This window comes from Tursiops truncatus, chromosome 10 (assembly GCF_011762595.2).
Source record: "Tursiops truncatus isolate mTurTru1 chromosome 10, mTurTru1.mat.Y, whole genome shotgun sequence".
Lineage (NCBI taxonomy): Eukaryota > Metazoa > Chordata > Mammalia > Artiodactyla > Delphinidae > Tursiops > Tursiops truncatus.
The window spans coordinates 93,206,744-93,231,347 of NC_047043.1; the positions used below are offsets into that span (position 1 = coordinate 93,206,744).

The 24,604-nt window shown below is 37.5% G+C and overlaps 1 protein-coding gene and 1 long non-coding RNA gene across 3 annotated transcripts in view; both read left to right on the forward strand.

Moving 5' to 3' along the window:
- GRM7 (glutamate metabotropic receptor 7) overlaps window positions 1–24,604 on the forward strand; it is an 817,195-nt gene that overhangs the window by 12,251 nt on the left and 780,340 nt on the right. The window lies entirely within an intron of this gene.
- The window catches only part of LOC117313973 (uncharacterized), a 30,237-nt gene continuing 6,222 nt past the window's right edge, over window positions 590–24,604 (forward strand). Inside the window, exons 1-3 of one of the 2 annotated variants that reach the window (XR_004528618.2) lie at window positions 590–649; window positions 1,117–1,172; window positions 10,498–10,626. This is a non-coding gene — a long non-coding RNA (uncharacterized lncRNA). Of the gene's footprint in view, window positions 650–1,116; window positions 1,173–10,497; window positions 10,638–24,604 lie in introns of those variants that run through there. The other variant, XR_004528617.2, reaches the window with a different exon arrangement.

Consider the following 24,604-nt stretch of genomic DNA (forward strand, 5'->3'; position numbering starts at 1 on the left):
ATTCAGCCCTGCGTATGCACTGTATCATGTAGTTCTCACACTCAGGTGGGAGACATTATCATCATCCCCAATTTTCAGATAAAGACGCTGAGGTGTTGGAGAGGTAAGAAACTTGACCCACAGCAAGAAACGTAAGAAACTTGACCCACAGCAAGAGATGGAGCCAGAGTATTCAAACCCTTCTCTCTGACCTCAAGAACCCTTAAATATTAGCATACTACTACATCCTGGTAAGAAAATCTGCTTCCAGCCACTCTGGTGAGAGTAGAAATGATTCTCAATCCCCACATTCCTCTATTGCCCATGCCACCCTAGCCTCAGGACTAGGGGGGAAAGGAAGTGATCTCTTCAAAGAGCAGCCAAAGGGAACCTACTCCCTTCTGCCTTTTCGTAATCAACTAACCAATCTTTTATTTCCTTCTTAAGAATCCCCACATGTTCCTTTTGGTACTTAGCTTGGCCTTTTAGAATTCTGACATTCTGTACATGACTCATCCACTGTATTTCATGTTAATTTACTGAGGTCAAGTATAGGGTCTTACTCATCCTGAAGTCCAGTTATCCCCTGTCGCATCTAACTCTGTGCTTTTCTTCTTGTAGGACATCTGCAGATATTTATTTGAATTTTGTTGAATTGTTCTCATCAATAGTACATTAAAAGTTATAGAGAAAGTGCTTTCTTATAAGGAAAACCATCTAGATAGATTTCTAGCTGTTTACTTTTCATAGCACTATTATAGAGATTATAGATCTCCAGGTAATATTTTTTAGATTGAGTTCTTCATATCATCTTATTTTTACATATAATGATAAATCTGAATTTTCTCTATCAAACCTCCGAGACTTCACTGGCTTGTAACTTAGCTTGTTGCTTATGTGTTGTTGACTTTTCCATTTACAATGATATTCGATCCTCGTAAGGATGGGGCTGGGTGGGAAGGTACATCTTAGGGCCATAAATTGGTTTTGTAGAGAACTAACATAAAGATCTAAAGTCTCATCATATTTCTTCAGAACTCATGAATCATTTTATTATAATTCCATTCATTCAAGGAGTATAAAACCATTTTCAAATTGTTATTCCTAATTTGTTCATCTTCTCTTCCTTAGTCTTAGTGAGAAGAGAGCAGGCTGAATGGAAGAAAGTCATTATGACCACTGGGGCCACTAGGGTAGGCATCAGTCCCAGAGTTTTGTTTTCATCTCTCCGCTATTAATATTGGCTAATGTCTCGAGTGCTTACTTGGTGCAAATTACTTAGCCGACCATGGCAAATGGGTTGTGTCATTTCATCCCCTGATAGTCATACAATTAATGTATGTGTTATTATGATATCCCATAATGCATACATGGACAGAGCCTCAGAAGTAGTTATTTGCTCACTAAAATATGGTAGATGTGGAATTTGGACTCAGGTCTGATAGACTCCTAAATCACTCCTAGTGATTTTTACCACTAAATTAAAGTTGTATACCTCTGGAGAGTAGACAGTTTCTAAAATTTCCTCAGCTCTAACGTTTTATAATTAAATTTTTGTCTGATTGCAAGCTTAACAGTTAAGATGGGTAGGAAGGAATGCCAGCCTGTTGAATGGAATTTCCCTGAAATAAGCCTGTTTTATGACACCAGTTCACTCATTCATTCACTCAGCGTGTATTGAATGTTTGCTCTGTGCAAAGGCATTTTAGGCATCACAGTGGAGTGAGCGCCCCTTCCATAGACTCCCCTGCAGCAGTCAGAGAAGTCTTGGACTGGTTTGCCTGTTATGGAATGGGGCTTGGTGATAGAAGCCTGGTTTGTCCTCCACTGATAAAACTAAGACATACTCATATGAGTTTATAGGCATCTTGAAGCCGTGGGATAGTAACACACATGAATCTTACCATTTTTGCCTGGGATTAATGATATAAAGGCTTTGGATTTGGGTATGGAAAATGGGTGCAATTATGGGTGTGTTGGTTCTACATGTATATGGACATCACGTGTCATCAGCCTGCAGCTACCTGCCATTCCTCACTACTCCTTCTTTTCACAAACCAAACAAGTACCTTCTTATCTCTCCTGTGGATAAGCTCTTGACAGTGGCACTAGGGCCTCCCTCAATAAGTACATCATTGGCTAAACCAGTGGTTTCTCAGATATGCTCATTGAACAACCCTTAAGGTGGATTGACATTCCACTGCCTAGAGTAGAATATGGTGTTCTTTAGAAATCGTGGGGGAAAAAATAGGCCACCAGATGTACTTTCTTTAATTTAAATTGTGTGTATATATATATATATATATATATATATATATATATATATATATATGAACAGTTGTTATATATGTGTATGTATACTTGTTCATATATATGAATGATTTAAAATTGAAGATATGTATATATACACACACATATATATATATGTATATTTAAATTTTGGCTTCTGTTATCAAGTAGTAAATTAAATTATTAGCAGATCCATACTGCAGGGAAATAACCAATCAGATTTCATTCAATAGCTTGCTTTTTTGTAGATTTATGGTTGTGATTTTATATCTGCAGATATGTTTGCTGAAGAAAATATTTCTACCACTTTACGCAAAATTAAATTCATTTAATACCAATGCGGCATGTCTCAAATGTCTTAATACAGTTTTAATCTTCAATAGTATCAGAAGTGTGAAATTAAAAACATACCCCAAAATCATTTGAAGATATAATTACTTTCATTTCCCTTATACTTTTGAGACTTTTGAAAAATAAGTATTTAGTTGTACTTATCTGTTTCTGTCTCTCTAAGGATAGCAAACACTGAAACAATTTTTTTTTAAAGTCAATATTAATAATAAATTGTCCAAGATGATCAAAACTAAGGAAGTGGCAAAGAAATTCAAAAATTTAAACTTTCAAAGGGTGCTTTTTTTTGTGAGTGTGGAGTAGTTGTTCTTCTGAAGGAATTAATCTTTTTTAAAATTTAATTAACTTATTTTTTATTGAAGTATACTTGGTTTACAGCGTTGTGTTAATTACTGCTGTTCAGCAAAGTGACTCTGTTCTACATATGTATATACATTCTTTTTCATATTCTTTTCCATTATGGTTTATCACAGGATATTGAATATAGTTCCCTGTGCTATATAGTAGGACCTTGTTGTTTAGCCAATCTATATATACCAGTTTGCATCTGCTAATCCCATACTCGCAGTTCATCCCTCTCCCACCTGCTTCCCCCTTGGCAGCCACCAGTGTATTCTCTATGTCTCTGATTCTGTTTCTTTTTCATAGATAGGTTCATTTGTGTCATATTTTAGATTCCACATATAAGTGGTATCATGGTATTTGTCTTTCTCTTTCTGACTTACTTTGCTTAGTATGATAATCTCTAGTTGCATCCATGTTGCTGCTGCAAACGGCATTATTTCATTCTTTTTTTTATGGCTGAGTAGTATTTCGTTGTATATATGTACCACATCGTCTTTATCCATTCATCTGTTGATGGACATTTAGGTTGTTTCCATGTCTTGGCTATTGTGAATATTGCTGCTGTGAGTATCAGGGTGAATGTGTCTTTTTGAATTATAGTTTTGTCTGGATATATGCCCAAGAGTGGGATTGCTGGATCATATGGTAGGTCTATCTTTAGTTTTCTGAGGAACCTCCATACTGTTTTCCACAGTGGCTGCACCAACTTACGTTCCCACCAACAGTGTTGTAGGAGGGTTCCCTTTTCTCCACACCCTCTCCAGCATATGTTATTTGTAGACTTTTTAATAGTGGCCATTCTGACTGGTGTGAGGTGGTACCTCATGGTAGTTTTGATTTGCATTTCTTTAATAATTGGCAGTGTTGAGCATCTTTTCATGTGCCTATTGGCCATCTGTATTTCTTCTTTGGAGAAATGTCTCTTTAAGTCTTCTGCCCATTTTTTTGATTGGGTTGTTTGCTTTTATTGTCATCAAGTTGTATGAGCTGCTTGTATAGTTTGGAAATTAAGCCCCTGCTGGTTGCATCATTTGCAAATATTTTCTCCCATTCTGTAGGTTGTCTTTTCATTTTGTTTATGGTTTCCTTTGCTGTGCAAAAGCTTGTAAGTTTGATTCGGTCCCCTTTGTTTATTTTCATTTTTATTTCTATTGTCTTGAGAGACTGACCTAAGAAAACATTGGTATGATTTATGTCAGAGAATATTTTGCCTATGTTCTCTTCTAGAAGTTTTATGGTGTCATGTCTTATGTTTAAGTCTTTAAGACATTTTGTGTTTATTTTCGTGTATGGTGGAAGGATGTGTTCTAACTTCACTGGTTTATATAAGGCTGTCCAACTTTACCAACACCACTTGCAGAAGAGACTGTCTTTTTCCCATTATATATTCTTGCCTCCTTTGTCAAAGATTAATTGTCAAAGATTAACTGAGGTGTGTGGATTTATTTCTGGGCTCTGTATTCTGTTCCATTGATCCATATGTCTGTTTTTGTGCCAATACCACGCTGTTTTTATTACTGTGACTTTGGAGTACTGTCTGAGTCTGGGGTGGCTATGCCTCCAACGTTGTTCTTTTTCTTCAGGATTGCTTTGGCAATTCTGGGTCTTTTATGGTTCCGTATGAATTTTAGGATTATTTGTTCTAATTGCGTGAAAAATGTCATGGGTAATTTGATAGGGATCACATGAAATCTGTAGATTGCTTTGGGTAGTATGAGCATTTTAACAATATTAATTCCTCCAACCCAAGAACATGAGATGTCTTTCCATTTCTTTGAATCATCTTCACTTTCCTTTATTAATGCTTTGCAGTTCTCAGCATATAAGTGTTTGCCTTCTTGGTGAGGTTTATTCCCAAGTATTTTATTTTTGGGGTTGTGATTTTAAAAGGCATTGTTTTTTTACGTTCCCTTTCTGATATTTCATTGTTGGTATAAAGAAATGCAACCAATTTCTGTATGTTAATCTTGTATTCTGCTACCTTGCTGAATTCGTTTATCAGTTGTAGTGGTTTTCATGTAGAGTCTTCAGGGTTTTCTATATATAGTATCATACAATCTGCATCTAATGACAATTTTACCTCTTCCTGAAGGAATTAATCTTGAAGTTCTACTAAGACTTTTGGGATACCTGTTTTAATGAGCCACTACTTCCTGCCTGAGATTGCACTATGCACTAGAGATTCTAGAATTAGCATAATAAAACTAATAATGCAAACAACAACAACACATCTTCACAAACCTTCCTTGCAAGGAAGTAAAGTCCACTGGAAAAGCAGACAAGTGAAACACACATTCAAAATGGCAGTGATTCTCAAACATTTATGTGCTGAAAAATCATGACAAGCATGATAACCAGGGCAATTACTAGACCCCTTCTCCAGCTGGTCAGGTGTAAGGTCCTGTAACTCTATTTTTGGTGAATGCCTCCAGGAGAGTCTGAGACAGATGTTCTCAGTTGTCATCAACCTTTAGTGTGCATCATCAACCTTTAGTGTGCATCAACCTTTAGTGTGCATCAGATTTGCCTGAGAATATTGTTAAAACACAGATTGCTGGGCTCCAGTGCCAGAGTTCTAACCAGTTCCCAGGTGTGGCTGATACTGCTGGCCCAGGGACCACATTTTGAGAACCACCTTTCAAAACTCTGCAGTATGCGATTGTGTGTGTTGTGAATGAGACGGGTCCAGAGAACCAAAGGAGGGCAAAGGAACTCTGCCCTAAATTAGCCAAAGGTAACAATAGCAGCTAGAATTGATTGACCCAAGAAAAAAATTTAAGAACTTTACCTGCATTTGCTCATTTAATCCTTTCAGTAAGGTACATAGGTGCTACTTAGTGTTCCTGTTTTACAGGGGTGTCCAGAGAAGGTAACTTTGCCCAAGTCCTAAACTGGTAAGTAACAGATTAAGAATTCAAGTCTAGGAAGTCTGATTCCAGAGCCCACACCTCTACCCTTTCTGCACATAGAGAGGAGTAAAGTGTTGTCAGTGAAGCCTTCCTGGGGGCCCTGGCCTCTGAGTGTAGATAGAAGGATGAGTGGACATAAAGATCATTATTTGTGTGTGGTGGGAATAGGGGAGGAAGTATGAGGGCTTCCGGAAGAACCAGCCCTCCCCATACATCTGCTATAAGCAAGTCTGATGATCAGGAGTCCGGAACACGAGTATGACTATGGGATACTGAGAAGGGTTCTAGAACCCTGAGGTTAGATTTCTGGATCAGTTAGTAGGTAACAGAAAGTGAATGAGTGATTTACCTTACTTTCCACGGGTAGCAGGAAGTTTGGAGATAGTCCCTCTAGCGTTAGTCCAGCTGCTGAAGGGCATCACCAGGGGACTGGGTTGCTTCCCTCTTCCAGCTTCCACATCTCTAGCACGTCCACATAGCTTCAAAGTGACCCCAGAATCTCCAGTAGTGTTCCAACAATTGGGGCAGGAAGAAAGAAAAGGAAAAAAAAAAAAAAGAAATTAAGAAAAAAAAGGCAGTGTCTAAAGCAGAGAGCAAATTTTTTACCACAGATGGTCAGCAGACTTGCACTTAGATCTCATCAGCTCGGATTTTAAACTGGCCACCTTAGCCTTAAGGATAATGGGGTCTCCTAAACCAGGGCTCTGATAGTAAGGAATAAGGAGAGAGTGGTACTGATTAGCAGTGCCTGCTGTCCCAAACAAATATTATCCCCAAACTATTTTTTTATCCTATATTTTACTTTAAAGAATGGAGGGGAAACATTATGTATCTGTAAGTAGCCTTTTAGAAAGGGTACAATTATATAATTATACAACCCCCTGGAGGGCTCCTTTCATCTAAAATCTCTTTTAAAACTGTTCAAGGTTAAGGACATTTTTATCTTAATTTAGTAACTTGCAGTCGATTATCTTGGAATGACATCCTCTCTCTGCAGATGTTCTGTCAGGCTTTAGAAAATTCTAGAAGTGGACAGAGAAGTGTTATGGTACATGCATTTGCAATATGCACGTCTTTGAAATGAAATCCATTTAGGGACCAAAAGGCATTTCATGTCTTTGCTATACATTTTCGCATATTTGCCTTTCCAGAATTCCTTTGAGCAAATCTGCTAGATGTAACCCATCCGTTTCTCCCATCTGAATTCTTTATTACTAAACATTCTTCAGTATGCTCTCACTCCCCTCTGTCAAATGCGTTTCTCTGGGTCCTCACCCTTCTCATCTCATATGTGAATGCGTATCTTAAACTGAAGCAACAGTCTGCTATGACTTCTCCATAACTTGAAGAACCCGTCTTTGTGGGAAAAAAAGTAGACTTACTAACTTAAAAGGTAAAATGCGCGCAATGTTTCTGAGAATTAGAAACTAAGATAAAAACATAAGCAATGGAAAAAGCTTACAGTTGATCCTTTTCGAATACTTTATTTTACAGAGAAGGCAACTGAAGTTTAAAGAAAAAATGCATTAGTTAAACACTAAATAATAAACCTTAAACCTCAGTGGAGCAACACATGGACAGTTCATTTCTCACTCACTCAGGAGTGCAGTATGGACTTTGGTGGTCTGAGGGTCAGTTTTCTGCTCAGTTATTCAGGGACCCACCACCTTCATCAAGTGCTCTACATTTTTCCTGAAAAGGAAAGGAGAGAGGAAGCTGCAAGCTACAATTATCAACTCGTTATCCTTCAGACATAAACTCTTCAGGTCACCTCTGGTCACATTCTTTGGGATAGAACCATACCCAGATGCGAGCGGAGATGGAGAATGTTGTTCCTATCTTGGTCCTAGTGATGCCTCTACAGGCTGGAGGAGCTAATTAAAGTGTAGTCAACAGCTCGTTGTTTCTGCCACAATGAGTGATTAGCCTAAGGCTGTGGATTAATTATGTGTGTGTGTCATATATACATATAATACACACAAATGTATATATGTGTGTGTATATATACATTTTTTAGCATGAGTTGACACATGGGGCTTCTGCCTTATCAAAAGAGTACAAGCTGCCTCTCGTTGCTCTTTCCTAATTGAAGTTGACTGCTACTATCTATTCCCTTCATTTTGCTACCTCCCCCCCCGCCTTTCAATATTATATGAAAATTCTGAAAGAAATAATTTCAAAGTTTCCAGTGCTTTTAAAGGTAATAGAATACTCAGACCTTAACAATTTTCCTGTGTGAAACTTTTGCCAGACTAAAATAGTTAACTTATGAAAAGTAAATTTAGATTGATACAAAAGAGAAAATAAGCTGATTTTTTTTTTTTTTTTTTACACAAATACCCTGAGCCAGGGTGGACAATAAATGGAAAACTGGAGGAATTTAGATCCTTTTGTTGTAAATTTACATTTTTTTTTTTTGCGGTACACGGGCCTCTCACCGCCATGGCCTCTCCCGCTGCGGAGCACAGGCTCCGGATGCGCGGGCCCAGACACTCCGCGGCATGTGGGATCTCCCCGGACCGGGGCACGAACCCATGTCCCCTGCATCGGCAGGCGGACTCTCAACCACTGAGCCACCAGGGAAGCCCCAATTTAAATATTTTTAATTGTAAAAATAATACAGACTCATTGCAGAAACTCCAAAATTTAAAGGATTTAAAGAAAAAAGGAAAAATAACTCAAAATCCCATTTCTGATAAATCATCTCTGTAACATTTTTGAGGGTATCTTTTGAAACTTTTTTGTGACGGGGTGCATATAAATACAATGAAAGTATAAAATACCTTTAATTATTATATCAAACTACAAAACAGTTCTATAACATTTTCATTTAGTAATATAAGCATGATTACCTATCACCTAATAAAAATCTGCAGCATCATTTCTAATGGTTGAACAGCATTCTATTATTTATTTAACCAGTCCCTACTGTTCAACATTTAGATTATTCCTGTTTTGCTTTGCTAAACAATGAGACAAGCATCCTTGTTCATATGTCTTTGAGCATTTGTTTATTTCCTTAGAATGGACTTCTAGAACTTGAATGGCTGGTTGTCAGTTCTGGTACATACTGACATATTGTCTTCCAGAAAGGTTACCCTGCTTTTTATTTCTACCAACAAGTTAACATGCAGTGTGGTTTCTCACACACACTCATCAGTACCAGTGTTATCAATATCAATACCACTATTATCAAGTTTTTTAAAACTTTGTCATTCTAGTCAGTAAAATATGACACCTGAATTATTTTATTTGTATTTCTTTGATTAATAATAGCAAGGTTGAACATATCTTTATTGGCTGTTAATAGTTTTTAGTTTGTGAGTTTATGACATCCATTTTTCATCAATTTATAACAACCTTTTATATATCAATGTGTTTATTTTGTTGTTTGTTATAAATGCAATTTTCTTCTCTTCATTTATTAATTTTTATTTTGTGTGTGTTGAACTTCTTTAATATTGTCATCTATTCAAAAACCCTTTAATGAACACAACAAATATGGAAAATCAGTCATTCTCCTGCATTTTGTAATCAATTTATTTCCTTTTGGGCAGTATGGAAATGTAAATCCTTATTTCATCTTATGGTTGGAAAGAATCTATTCCTTCAGAAAGGGATTATAGTCTCCATGATGCAGTAATGGGAGATTTTATACGGTAGGCGGGGTCTATGGAAGAAAAGACCCTAAATCACACTCCATTGGTGGTCGCCTTATTTATAAAAATGGCATTTGAGGTTGTGTGACTGCCATCAAGTAAGCAAAATTAATTTTTAGCATGAAGTACTCCTATCAGCAAGAACAGCCTAGGATAGGCTAGCAGTAAGAAGTGAGGGGTTATGGGATTGGGGCATAGCCTCTGTTTCCTCCAAAACAGCTGGAAATTTAAACTCTGGGGCTCCTTCTTGATCCAATCAGCCCAGCTAGTATGTGTTGCCAGGTAGGGTGAATAGATTCAGAAGTCCAAGAGCTCATCCTTGGTCCCCTCTGGAAATGAGCAGAGAATACTGTGTCAAGCAGAGGTGATCAGTCCATGGTCTGGAGACTTGGATCTCCCCGCATAGTCCTTAAAGTCAGGGTGAGACAAAATGCCAATACAAATCATATTGATGACAGTATCAGTGAGGTGACATTGAGTCTTTTGACCCAACGTGTGTCTGCAGTGTGCCATCCATTAGTAAATGGGCAAAGCCCTTTGACAGATCTATCTGATACAATGAATGAATCTGACACTCAGAGTTTGAAAAACTGAAACTGTATCCATTTGTCAAGAACAGTGGCTACTTGTTCTGCTTTATTCCCCCTGGTAGAACTAGGTGACATTGCAGGCAGTAAGACGTTACGGCATTTCACCCTGGAGTAGCCCCAAAACTGAAGAAGCTGTCTTATCAGTAGTTAGCTCCTTGTCACCAAGAATATTAAAGTAGATTTGTATGATTAGCAAATTAAAGAGACTATAGTGCCTACCACTACTGTATTCAGTAAGCCACCCAAGTTATTCTAAAGAAATCCTAATAATACATTAGGACCGTTTTGAATATTTTTATTTGATTAGCCATAATCTTCTAGTTATAACATCCATCACCATTTTGACCACTGAAACTTGGCCTTCTTTTCTTACAGCCTAGCCCTGTGGTCTTGGGCTAATCACTAACCTGCTTAGATACAATTTTCTTCTCTATGAAATAGAAACAATATTATATGCTTTGAAGGACTGCAGGAAGATGAGCTGTAATGTTTATCAAGTGCCTAGTAAGTAGCCTGGCCCGTAATAAATACTTGGCTAATTGTAGATGTTGTTAGTTTCATTTTTAGTTTTATTTCCAAACATTGCTCTTTACTTTTGGAACTGTAAAATTTGTTTTGAGAGTGGAGGACTTGTTGTTTGGATTCCTCCAACACTCTCTGTATATTCTGTACTTCTATCCCTACATCATTTATATTAATGGAATAAATGATCTTTGGTCTGGTGATTCCAAGGTGACGAGGAGCTAAGTGGAGGTTCAGTATACACCTGAAAGTATGGATTTTCATGCCCAGTGCAAATGTGGGAAAGGCATTATTCCCGCATTATAAAGGGTGTAAAAACCTCCAACTTGAGGAGACTCTGGGTTGAGAGATGAGAGATTTACAGGTACTGTGTTTATCCTACGGGGTACCACAGGGGCTTTTATGTTCTGTAGCAAGAATTTGCACCTTATACCCTTGTACTTAGAAGTAAAGCATACCACATAACTAATATCTAGTAAGCATTAGAGTTAGAATAAATACCACTTATTTAACGTTTCCTTTGTGTTAAGCATTTTACAGTTACAACATATGGATGGATACTATATTGTAAAGGTTAAGAGTGTAGTTTTTTGAGCTAGATAATCCTGGATTGGAATCTCATCTTTATTACCTCTTTTTTTTTCTGTTTTATTGGTATAATTGACAAAATTGTATTTATCTTGTCTGACTTATTTCATTAACATAATACACTCCTGTTTCATCTATATTGTCACAAATGAAAGGATCTCCTTCATTTTTTTAAGGCTGAATAATATTCCATTACGTCTTAAATGAGTGACTTTTGGTACATTGTTTACACTTTCTAAGCCTTAGGGTTTCTTATCTTCTGTAAAAAAAAATATATATATATATATACTAACAGGTTATTTTCTGATATGTGGAATGTTTGTTGAATCAACAAATAATTAGTTGAGATCATAAATGACACTTAGCACTGTATTAACATTTATTAATACTCTCCCTGTTAATTTCTACAATAAATTGTATAATAAGTAACAATAATAATAGTACTACTAGTAGTTTTAGAAAATGCATAGGATGTGCCAGGCATCATATACTGTACTACCCTCCTTCATGTGTACCACAAGTTACATGTGGACATCATCTTCCACGTTGTTTCCTTTAGAGAAAATTGAAGCTCAGCAAGATTGAGTAGCTTGCTCCAGATGTGACCTCAGGTCTGAATCACTCCACATATAGGTTCTTAATTACTCCATGTCTTTAATTCCACATCTGCATTTGTTTGTTGTTGTTGTTTTTAACTTTCCAAGCATCTGATCTGAAATTCCTTTCTCTTTGGGGAATTTTCCACTTTGTGGGTCTTGGTGAGAAACAGAGCCTTCCTCTCATTATACAAGCTGAACATGTCAGATACACTGTTTACTCACATGCTCAGTCTCCCTTACAGATGGAAACAGTCGGGCGACCTCGGGTTGACCAACTGCACCCCTCTCTTGGATTTTTTTTTTTTTTTTTTTTTTTTTTTTTTTTTGCGGTACGCGGGCCTCTCACTGTTGTGGCCTCTCCCGTTGCTGAGCACAGACTCTGGACGTGGCACAGGCTCAGCGGCAATGGCTCACGGGCCCAGCCACTCCGCGGCATGCGGGATCTTCCCGGACTGGGGCATGAACCCGTGTCCCCTGCATCGGCAGGCGGACTCTCAACCACTGCGCCACCAGGGAAGCCCCCCTCTCTTGGATTTTGAATTACAAATAAATGATGTAAAGAAGCAAGGCCAGCAGTCCTGGGTCAACCTCCTGTTTCCTATTCCTGCTTGGTAGCAAGGCCAGGTAGGACTTATAACATCACTTTGGCCTGATCCTATAATTGCAATAGCATAGCCTTGGCTTCTGGTTGTTTAGTCTGCTTCTAGTTACTGAGACCTAACCATAAACTTCCAAAAGTTTCCTTTTCTGCTCAAATTAGCCATATCTGGTTCCTGATGATTACAAATAAGACCTTTCCTGATATACAATGGTGACCTACTTATCCAGGCAGATGTAACATTGTCCTGGCAGGGACAGAGGGCAGGCAACTTCCTTGAACAGCTGAACAAGAAGAAAAAGACCTAAGAAGGAAGAATTGAAGCCAGTTCTGCTTGTGTTATAATTCTACCCGCAGCTGCCTCTGTTTCACAGACCACATGCTAAGGACCATGTCCCTTCCCCTGTAACAGACAAGCAAAGTAGACCCAGGCCTTCCAACCCAGAGACCAGCTGAGCTGTACCGTGGACAATCTAGGATGTGAAAGACTTCACTCAAGGTCTTTGTCAATTGACACATTGTTCCTCTCTTTGAGAAGTAGCTTCTTTGTGTGACAAGAATATGCTAAACCAACACTTAAGTGGACAGAGGTGAAAGATGCCAAAATTAGCTACAGAAAAAAAGGCTAAAGACTTGTATTTTCTGTTATTTGAAGGTGTTAAGACCCCACATAGAATATGAGTCCTTTAAAGGAAAGTTGTGAATGGCCCAGGGAACGTTGAATTTCCATGTGGCAATATGTTCTTGATCGGTCATGATGATGATGATGATGGTAGCATCAGTAGCATTTATCAGTGTTTCCTGGGTGAGAGGCACTTTATCCTAATGACCTTTTATCCCCATGACGACCCTGTGAAGTAGGAAATACTGTTTCAGCATCTTCAGGGCTTTTTTTTTTTTTTTTTTTTAAATCAGGAATTTACCCTAGATTGCAGTTGGGTGGTAGAACGACCAGAACTGGACACTAGCCTTTCCTGAATTCCCAGAGTGTGATCTTAGCAGTTGTATTGCCTGATGCAGAGCCATGTAAATGTTGCCAAAGCAATGAAACGTGTACCTATTTCTAACAGATTCTAACTCAGAAGCTCTGGGGTTAAGTGCAGAGCAGTTGAGTGTGATTGTCTTTACAGACAGTAGATAACTTAAGAGAAGTTGTTTAAAAGTATATTTGCATATTGCACTACACTGTCATATCTGTGACTGGTTAGCTATTGAGTAACTAACACAAATCCCAATCCCATCTCTAATCTCACTCATCTCTTGTATGATATTTGACCTAATTGAGGCAGTTTTTTTTTTTTTGTTCTTTCCCACAAATACACATCGAACATCCAAAACATGCTTACCATTTGTGAGCATATTCTCTTAGTTATTTAGTAGTTGAGTAAGAGTGAGAGGGAAGGACTTCCTTGGTGGCGCAGTGGTTGGGAGTCTGCCTGCCGATGCAGCGGACACGGGTTCATGTCCCGGTCAGGGAGGATCCTACATGCCGCGGAGCGGCTGGGTCCATGAGCCATGGCCGCTGAGCCTGCGCGTCCGGAGCCTGTGCTCCGCGACGGGAGAGGCTGTGGCGGTGAGAGGCCCGCGTACCGCAAAAAAAGAAAAAAAAGAGTGAGAGAGAAAAAGACACATAAATATGAAATACGGTCATCATTTTTTTTAGTATCCTTTATGTTGTTAATCCCTCTTAGCATTTACTGCCATTCACTCATTTGTATTATTTGGGGTATAGCAGTTTATTCACACAGCATTTTTACATATGGCTTATCATTTATATTCTATTTTAATAACACTAATAATTATAGACTATTGACAAACTCATCAGACCCTACATATTCATTTCAAAATCATGAAAATAAGGTGGAAAATGAGGTGTAAAGTGGAAAATCTATGTGTATGTTTTCATTGGTGGAATGAGGAGCTACCTGAATATCACTCCTTTAGCTTTTCCTTCAAATGGTGCACTTTTTCCTCCATGCATAGGAGTCACTTCCATTAGGTAAACAGTAGTCTTGAGGGCAAACCTCAGAAGTAGAAACAGGAGAACTTTTCAGTTATGGTAAAATCAAACATATTTTTCTTCAGTAGTGAAAAAAAAAATTCTTCATGAGAAGTTCAACCACCGTGAGTTCCATGGTGAAAAACTTTCCACTTATAGATGCAACTTCCCCCAGAATTCTGAGAAATGTCGGTAGTAGAGAGGGGTGTTGCATACACCTGTTTCATTTCCCTCTGACTTTTCCTTCTCCTTTCTCTATTGACATTAAAATCTATAGTGAAAGCACATAGTAAGCAGTCTAGGACAATTGATATGACATTTGATCTAAATCTCCAAAGTCTATTTTAGATGCGGATGCTATGAGAGTCACAGGAGGGGAAAAAATCTAGAATTATTCTTATGTGATCAAATGTACCAAAATAACAAAAGCAAATCTTATTTCTAGCTAATAAAATAGCATTCCTTATATGATGTCATATTATGGCAGAAAAGAAATATATGCGGCTATTTTCTTCTACGTTAAAACTGCTAAGGAGTGGGGACCAATGAACTAAATCAATTGTTTTGGGTTCAAGTTGTAGTTTTTAGTAGCCATCCTTCTTAGCAAGTTTTCAGAAGCAAATGTAGTTCGTTTACTATCACCACTAAATGTGCAATTGTGTAGATTTGTGAAAAAAAGTATTATCAAATATATATACTTTAAAATGATTTGTGTAAATTTATCTATTCATATTATTTTTCTCCCTAAGTAAATCAAAATATACTATATACTATGTTTTCCTTCTATAGCGTAAAAGGGGAATGTATGTTGAAACTTATTAAAATATTTATTAGGTGTCTACTAAGTGCCAGGCACTCTACTAGGCAGTAGAGATGTTGTATTAGAGGTGGAAAATGTCCTTGACCTCCAGAACTGATACTCTTGTAAGAGAAATACTGGGTCAAACTAAGTCAACAGTTTCTTTGCTGCAGAGCTTTTTACGAGCCTTGTGAATTATGAGTCTCTAATAAGGAGATGTAGTGGACAACAGATCCCAAATTTATTTGAAATCTTTTCCTTCATGGACTGTCTCATAGGATTTATGATCCACTGAACACACCTTGAGAGACACTAGTATTCTGCAGTGGTTAGTTAATTGTTTTCTATTAAACAACTATATACTGAATCCATGATATTATTCTGGATGTTTTGGAGGATACAATGATGTACACGGCCACTGTGATGATAAGGGGGTCCAGTTTAGTTAAGAAGAGAAACCACAGGAGTTATAACTTAATGTAACAAAGAAATACACACACATATACATATATTTATATGTAAATTACTGTTTATATAGTATACAATGTCTTCTGAAGAAGATAGAGTTGTTTGTAACTTGGGATCTCACAGGAGGTTTCACAGAGAAGGTAGACCCTGAGCTGGGCAGAATTTCAGTAAGTTAATTTGGTTCTGACCGTACGATAAAATCAGGTATCTGCACTGGTCAATCTGACCTTGATGGAACAGCATTCCATTTGCAGGGAACAGTGTGATCAAACATGCAGTGGTGGAGATTGCCAGCTTGTAATATTCCAGTACCTGGAAAGTGTTGGAACATCTGCTTTCTCCACGGTCTAGAAAAGTGAATCTCGAGTGAAATGCACGTATAATGGAGGCCAGTGCTCTTTGCTTTGTACACTGCTTTGATTCTACAACATGCAACAATGTAGTGATCTGTTTCAGATTGTCATTATTCAAGACGGTTCTTAGTAACAGGAGTGGAAAAGGAAGATCTCTCTTCCTGTGTTTCTGCCCTATGCTCTTAAGCCAGAAAAGGTACCAACATCACTGACCTGACCTTGTCTCAGGTTATCTATCATGATCTACTAGAATCATTCTAGTGAAAGGTAACTAGACGTCCAAAGGACTTAAAAGATACACTATAACTTTTGTATGCTTTATATACCTGGTGAAACAAAACTGTCACCTGAGTGGTCCCCTTCCCTAGAAATACCAGTATGTTTTTCCAGTGCATGGCAGAACTTTGCAGGTAGAACTGGGATAAAGGTGAAGAACAGTCTTAAAATTCTAGTCCTTGAACAGCACCTAACACACAACAGGTTTTCAATAATCTTAGCAACAATATTCACAAATAATGACCATCAGCATAACTGCTCTTTTGTGCCAAAATACATTACCATATTACTTTTTTTCCTTCAGCTTTACAACTTGGGTTCTATTATTGTTTCCATTTTATAGATTAGGAAAGTGAGGCTCAGAGATGCTAAGTCACTTGGGCAAGGTCACAGAGCTTGTAAGAGATAAACCTGCACCCTTAGTGTTGGATTCTACAAACCAGACCATAATTTAAGTCCTTCAAAATATACCTCAGAACATTTGAGTAAATTAATGAATAAATCCTCCTAGTCAGACTGACCAGATCATTATATTAGGTTCAGCTATAAGTGGAGGAAAGTCATAATCATAGTTGGACGGTTAATACAGTAATTTACTTGCTTTGAATTTTCTAAATGATATTTAGCTGGTAGTTTCATGATGATAACCATCGAATAAAAACAGGCATATTTTGGTGTTTGGAATAAGATCTCATATTGAGTAAAATACATATTGATTCCTAGACCTATATGATGTGAGTAACAGATGACATTGAGATGCCATCTAGAAGTACTCCTGTGCAGTTCATCATGTCAACCCAGCTAATAATTTTAGAATGTTCAGAGTGAATAATATATGCAGCCATAAAGCATATTTCTAATCAATGCAAATAATATTTTTCCTATGCTAAACCCAGAGTTAAGTTATAACACGCATCATAAGATTAATGGGCCATTTTTTCTTCATCACTTTGCTAAATTACTTAGCCTGGAAACCATTCAGAAGGTTGAGAATTGGAGCTGAGCAGTAGTAGTGAGACTGTGCCTCTGATGATGAAAGTATTTCCACCCCGACCCCTACCGCTCCCTTCTTGGGAAAGAAGGCAACATTTCTCCTAGAAAAAGTCACAGGTTCATAAGCTGGCTTGTATAATACGTTTGGAGGAACAGTGTGTCTTTTAAGCAGAGCCTATCTCGGCATATAAAATAATTTTTACCTACCATTTAATGAAATTAACACTCACTTTGAGGCTAGGTCTTTTGCCATTTGACTCCTGGATCACGTCTATGGATATATTTTTTTCTTGAGACGAAGTGTGAACCCAATATAGTATCCATCATTCAGTCTATCTAGCTGAGGTACATCATCTGAAGCACAAGCTCCCTGAGGCCAGGCACTTTATCTGCTCTATCAGTGTAGCCCTGATGCCTAGTGTCTAGCTTTTGGAGATTCTTAATAAACGTTTGTACTGAATAAGGTATGTATATGGTCAACAAAAGTTGGCTTCCCATTTTACAGTCAAGAGTATCGTACTCATGGTCTGTGAACACTGGATAGCAGAATCTTACTATGTTATTTTTCTGTTCCCTTTGCAAGTTTCCTGAAAGGGCATTCTTGTCCTTAGAATGTCCATCTCCTCCCATCTTCCTGGAGAATAACTCTTCTTTCTTAAATACTTAGCCCCATTATTGACTCTTTAAGATTGAATGTATTACCTCCTTACAAACAGGAAAATGCAGTGCTTTTTTTTTTTTTTTTTTCCGACAATTTATCAGCAGAAAATTATTCTAACACCTGAAATTCTGGACCTAAAATGCCTGGACTAGTGGTTCTCAAAGTCTGGTACCCAGACCAGCACATCAGCTGCACGTAGGAATTTTTAGAAGTGAAAGTCTTGGACCCTGCTCCAGACCTACAGACTCGGACACTCTGGGGGTGGGGCCCACTACCTGTTTCAGCAAGCTCTCTTGGTGATGCTGATGCATACTCAAGTTGGAGACCCACTGCTTAGACCTAGAACTTAAGGTTTAGGCTTTGGACAGATCTGAGTCCTAAACACTACTGAGACACTGGAGTGACCATGAGCAAGTTACTTCTGGGAACCTTTTAGCATCTGTGTGCCTTGCTTAGCTAATAGTGATTTTAATTAATTAGAATAATGCACACGGTGTACTCAAGAGAGTAACCAAAACATACTTTATGTTCCATAAATTCTAGCTGTTTACCATTATCATCAATCAGAGCTTACTGACACATCCTGAAGACATTCTTCTAATAAGTGTAATAACGTGGTTTGTAAAATTAACAGCTTAGAAGAGCATATTACAAAGTTCATCAGACAGGGTCTCAGCAGGAAATCAGGGGTACATCAATAAGGATAAATTGAGCCCAATGTAGAGAATCAAGAGATAGTGTAGTGCCCTGGGTTCAGTAAAAGTAGTGTGGCTACTTTATAGGAGATGAAAGAGAAAGGAAGCCTTACTGGAGAGAGAGTCCTGCCCAAAGATGCTGTGACGCCCCACAGAGAAGCACTATACGTTAGTTGGGGGGTGCAGCCAACTCCCAGCAATTTGGCAAGAATTAATACCCTAACTTCACTCCCCTCCTTCATTCCCTACAATCTTCTATTGGTTCTCTTCATTGGTGAGCCACACGGAAGCCAGAGCAAGGACACTTACTAAGTAAGATAGGCCATGCAAGCCATCCATATAGAGTTGGGTGGAGAAAGGATGTGGAAGGGCAAATAGGACATATTTCCCGCAGGTGGTGAGCGAGCTGTAAAATCACTCGCCCTTCTAACATCATTGCCATTGCAGGAGCACGGAGGAGCAAGTGGTTAGTTCTGACTTGGCAGATCCAGGAGACTGCAGGACAGAACTGGTATATGAGCTGGGCTTTAAAGGTAGATTTGAATTTTAATGGAGAATATGGAGTAAGAATTGGTGAAGAACCAAGGGAAAGGGAGATTCGTTGCAAATGGAGAAAAGAAAAGTGGCATAAAGACAAGAAAAGTCAAGACTTATGGAAGAGATAGCAAAAACTCTGCGTGTGACTGGAGCAGAGAACGGGTAGATGAAGGCTGGAAGTTAAGATGAAGTCATCCTTGAATAACATTAAAGTTTCCTCCTTTAACCTCAATTTCCACCTTCTACTCCCTTCATTAACATTGGAAAATTAAAAGTGAATTTGACTGGGCTGGTGACAGTGGCAGTATGAAGCAAAGAGAGGAGAATAAGAGTAAAAAATTTAGTAGTACCTTGGTGAAGCTGGGTAAATGATGGGTGGTGGTGTCACGTCAAAGCATGGGCAAGTGATTGTGACAAATATAGGCTTATTTCTTGACTATATGACTTCAGTTAAGGTACTTAAGCCCTCTAGGCTGCAGTCTCCCAACCTGTAAAATGGGGATAAAACCTCGCTTCCTCCAAGGTTTCTGTGAGGATCTAATGAGCAATGGAAGTAGGAGTTGAGTCCAGTAATCAGTTTTTAATACATATAAACTAATGTGAGGATAAGGGTAAGAATACTTGGTATCATTTATTGAATGCTTATTATGTGTCCAATATTGTGCTAGTCCATTTACATATCTTTTCTCACTTAGCTTTCTTTTCTCTTATCTGCCTTTCTATAGGCAAGAGATAACTGATGGCTCAGTTATGAGGAAACGCAGTTGTGAGGAAAATGTCAGAGGGAAAATGTACCAGAAAGTTAATTCCTAATGGATCTGTCAGCCTTAAACAGAGCATGTCTGTGCTAAACTGTGTAAAATATCTGTGCTAAAACTACTCAATTGGACAAGTTTTGATAAAGTATTAACTTAATGAATAGGCATAAGCAGCTTGGAGCTTTTTGGAGGGTATGTGGTAACATTAGTATTGGTGTGTTGACTTTTGAAAGTTCTGTGGCGTATAGAAGTCAAAAAGAAGACCCGAAAAGGGGGAAAACTCTCTCTGAAAGTTATTGGGGAAGTCTGGCTAGTAAGACTCCAAAAGGGAGAATCAGTAAGAGGCCAGGTTATTCATAGGCCTTCTAAGAATGTGTCCATGAGAAATATTTACAATGATTGGATGCCGGAATAAAGGAGAACACTGGCTCCATAAATGGTAACTTATTTTATACAAACAGGCTAATGATAAAAATAATGAAAATCTGATGGATTTTTGAGAGATTTATTGGCCAAACTGAGACAAAAGTGCATAACAGCTAGATGCTCATAGTTTTAATCAGTTCACTTTGGAGTCAAGCAAAGATAGCACCTGAAATGGTAAGGGACGTTTATGCAAGGTCACAAAGATTTTTGGTGGTGCATTTGGGATATAAACCCATTTCCATAAGAATTCTTTCAGAAGTCAAATGTTTGCTTGTCAAAAATAGCATGAACTTACTTCCAGGAAAAGTTCCTAAGAAAAAATAATTTGAGTAATGAAGCACACTGATGTAACAGTTAATTTAAGAACCCAGAAATAGAGGTAAAGAGTAAAGCAATTATGGGTTAAGGGTCTGCATAAATTCCCCTGGAAGGGGGATACGGTCAGAGATGGCAATTTGAAAACAGTGAGTCACCAAAAGTAAAAGTTTAAATTACAAGCTGTTTTGGGGGTCTTCAAGAGAGATTTTATAGATTGAACAACAACAGCAGCAAGGATAAGGTATAACGCTGTCATGTAGACTGCAGCCTGAAAAGAAAGCATTGCAGAAAAGCCACATCATCCTGAATTTATATTTCCGTGCATTTGAACAGATTGGAGAGCAGTAAAGTTGTTTTAAGAGCGAGTGATTTAAGTCAGCCAGCTTGTGAATAATACGAGATATTTTTGCATTTACATTAACTTATGTCCATAAATAACGAACTTTAACAGTGAACAAAATCCATAATCCTGATAATGCTAAGAAAACTGGAAAGATACCTTTACCTTGAAAAGACAGGATAAAGAAGACAGCATAGAAATTTAGGGAGACTGCAGTTTTGGAAAAATTATATTAACATTTATTTGCTGCTGCAGCTTTGAAACGTGATAATTTAAAGAAAGAAGTAGACTGTTGATTTCTAAAAGGTAATGTGTTGACTGAAAGAGACAAGAATCTTGTTGAGACCTAAAGTGTCCTTTTAAGGATATATTTCAATGTCATTTCAAAAAATAAACACATTTCCCATAACAAAACAGTGAGGTTAATAGAATAATGCAGGTGAAAGCCTTTTGGCCCAAAGGAGTTCCATCCTTTGGAACAAAGTTTTATCGTTGAACACACCATGACCCAGGCCTGTGAGTGCCAGCACAGTGGCTGTTTTTACAAGATCTGGTACAGTATTCACAGTAGTTCTGGCCTTAGCACTAGGCAAGGATCATTCTTTTTGTATCTTCCTGATTGCTTCCTCTACAGAAATGGGATAATCCCTCCTCTTCTAAACTGGAAAGTAGTTTCTTCCCTCAATAAAACTAGTTTCTTCTCCAGGTTGAGCTTTTCCAACTCTTAGAGGTCTAAAATGAATGATATGAAACATACTATGTTTGCATCTATTTTTATTTAAGAGTTATCTAAGGAGATTTATCTAATTAAATAGGAATTTCCTAACAGATGCCAAAATAAACAATCAAAAAGTTTTCTTTAGAGATCATATATATTATATAACAAGATCCACCTAAGAGTTAAAATATAAGTAGGTATACAATTTAACTATTTGAAGATAATTTTTCTTCTTACCACTGAAGCAATAAGCAGGTAGTAGTACAATTTGGGGAAAACAATATTTCTGGCTTTTGTTTGTTTTATTTTAATTTGTGATATTCATGAGATCTTTCATGAAGCCTCTGGGTATATAGTAAAATTAATGGGTTTTTAACTTTGTATTGACTCGTATTTTTTAAATTTTTCTTCTGGCTTTAATCTATACTATCTCCTTTTACTTTTTCATTTAGAAATAATGTATTTTTCTCAGGATTGCAATCTCAGTGCAGTCCTCTACTTTTCTATTTGTTGGACGTTCTCTTAGACGTCTACATTTTTGTCTAGTTAGTACATTTCTAGTTTTTTATACAATTGATAAGAACTCTTTAATCTTATCAATTCTTTATATTTTCTCTTTGGAGACAACATTTATAGGGATTTCCTTGGGCTTAAACTAGAAAGAAAAACGAATTTGCATATGAAATGTTGAAGGCTTTGTTACAAAGTGGGTTAACATTACATGTATGTTTGAAATAAACTATGTACTTCAACCAGAGCACCTAACTGTTAACCTCCAGATTAATATGTACCATAAAATATGTGCATGCTTCCAACACATGGCATTGCCTCCTATTCCTGCATGTCCAGGAGAAATTGTTTTGTCTTGTAGCAAAAGGCATTAGCTCTTTGCACATTTTTTTTTTTTTTTTTTTAAGGACAGCTATCCAAAAATCAAGTTGAACCCTTGTATATGAGGACAGAAAAGGACAATTTTTAGACAGGTTTAATATCCAGTTGTACCTTTCAGTCACTTAGAGAGAAGGCTTAGACCCCTGAAGCCCAAAGTCACAGGTTTTTTAGGATTATGGTGGTATATACCTCCAGTTTATAGGAAAAAAATGCGTTGTAGAAAATCCAAGTTAAATTAGGACTAAAATCTAGTTAAATCTAGAACTAAAGTTTTACCTCTCCCAATACTTGTAAACTGTAGGTTACTGCTCTGTTGTCCATTTCATCAGTTGCAAAATATTCAAGTTAGTCTTTCAGTGCTAACAAGAACATAAAAATGCATTATGTCTAAAAGCAGAACATAATTGCCAAGCCAGATCTGCGCATTACCTGAGAGTTTGGGGCGCCACCCAAGCGGCATCTACTTGTTTGCTACTGACCTTCAGTTAGACTTGCTTAAGAATTGTTACAATGTAATAACATACACCGTTATGTACTCTTGAGTTTATTGAAAACACACGCAAATGTAGACACACATATACACAAGCACACCAGCACGCACCTACTCTAGAGCCTAGAATTTTAAGAGTCAGAACTTTTTATTTGCTTCTGGATTAAGATGGACCCTGTATTTCCTCAGCATGCTAATTAGAAACTCTATAAACAATTCAAAACCAGCTTCTTAAAATTCTGTTTTTAAAAAATTGATGTTAAATATTATCCCCAGAGAGCTCTACTCTGACTTTCCAAATTGTTTTTTTCTCCTTTCATGGGATAAACAGTTAGGGTTTCTTTTTGTTTGTTTTTTTATCTCTCATTGTAAAAAATTCTATCTTAAAAGCTGATTTATTATTTCTTCCTTAGCAAGGATGACTTGGGAACAAAGTTGATATTTCATCAGTCTTGTTTTTATTTAAGTTGAAAGGTTATATATTTCTGCTATCTACTGCAATAATGCTAAATACTTTTATAGTGCTTGTAAATCTTACGACATTATTTTTTTAGTTTGTATTTAAGGCATTTACTCAAAAGGGATCCTATGCCTCAGTTCATGTTACTCTATCATCAGTGTGTATGGTCACTCTATTTTCTAATACTTTGAGGTTGGTTTTGGCCCTGACGTTCCTCTGCCAGATTTATTTCCTTTATTTTCCCCTATATAGCACCATTTGGGCCATTTAATATGTAATTTCCCAACTCACCTTTCATAGTTATTTTAAACATATGTATATATTTGGAATACTAAGTTGTTTTGTATTTTCTAATTTTTGCAAAAGTAGTATTGACTAAAAATCACATCCTATTCTTTTATTTTTTCTACACAAAATTATTGTTTTAAAATTTGTCTGTGTTGCTCCATAGAAATTATTGCTTCTGGCCACTGTCTAATATTCCACCATATGTTAATACCATGTTTTGCTTATCCATTACCCTGGTGATACATACTTAGGCTATTTTCAACACTTTATGTCCACCATAAAGCATTAATACACTCTTTCGTAGAAGTCATATATATGCCTTATTTCACAGATTCCTCCCCAGAATAGCTGTACCATTTTCCCCTCACCAGCAATACTTGGAATTTCTCTCTTGCCATATCCTTTGTCACATGCTGTTAATCTGCATTTTTAAAAATTAATTAATTTATTTATTTTTGGCTGCATTGGGTCTTCATTGCTACACGCAGGCTCTCTCTAGTTGCAGCGAGTGGGAGCTACTCTGCATTGCGGTGCGCAGGCTTCTCATTGCAGTGGCTTCTCTTGTTGCGGAGCACAGGCTCTAGGCGCGCGGGCTCAGTAGTTGTGGCTGCCAGGCTCTAGAGCGCAGGCTCAGTAGTTGTGGTGCACGGGCTTAGTTGCTCCACAGCATAATTTGCATTTTAACTTCTGGAAATTTGGCATGTG